This window comes from Tiliqua scincoides, chromosome 1, assembly GCF_035046505.1.
Source record: "Tiliqua scincoides isolate rTilSci1 chromosome 1, rTilSci1.hap2, whole genome shotgun sequence".
NCBI classification, from domain to species: Eukaryota; Metazoa; Chordata; class Lepidosauria; order Squamata; family Scincidae; genus Tiliqua; species Tiliqua scincoides.
The window spans coordinates 290771779-290772381 of NC_089821.1; the positions used below are offsets into that span (position 1 = coordinate 290771779).

At 43.1% G+C, this 603-nt stretch overlaps 1 pseudogene; it reads left to right on the forward strand.

The window, feature by feature from the left end:
• The first annotated feature begins 219 nt into the window (after positions 1-219).
• LOC136638049 (5S ribosomal RNA) lies at positions 220-340 on the forward strand (annotated as a pseudogene).
• Positions 341-603: the final 263 nt, after the last annotated feature.

A 603-nucleotide genomic window follows, 5' to 3' on the forward strand; every position in this document is an offset into this window, starting at 1 on the left:
ATGCCTTGCTTCACTATAGCAGATGCATTTTAAATATTCAGTTTTTATTCTTATTAAATGTTTCTTTTTTTTTGTAGAGGATAGAAAAGCTAACACAACAGAACCATGCAAAAAAAAAAAAATGATTGAATCAATGGCGAGAAGCATTCAGGGAATTCAAACTGTTTTCAGGAATCAAAGCTGTTCCTAAAGGGGCTAATTAGAATGGCAATAAATCATTCCAGCAGCAACTGTTACCCTGCACATGCCCGATCTCCGTCTGGTCTCGGAAGCTAAGCAGGGTCAGGCCTGGTTAGTACTTGGATGGGAGACCGCCTGGGAATACCGGGTGCTGTAGGCTTATACCATAGTCTTTCGAGACTGAAGGTTGCCAACCAAATCATTCCAAGTTCCTTGCCTTGTGAAATCCTATTCACCCATTGTGAAAGCCTTGTTTGTTTCAGCTGCAGCTACTCGCCTGAATGAAGGTGCTGATGGTCTCAAGGTAAAATGATGTGTGCGGCAGATTCATGTGCATCATTGCCCAACATGTTACCGGTGTCTGCTGGGAATCCCCAGAGCATCAGCAATGAAGGAGCGATCTCTCCCTTAAGGGAATTGTTT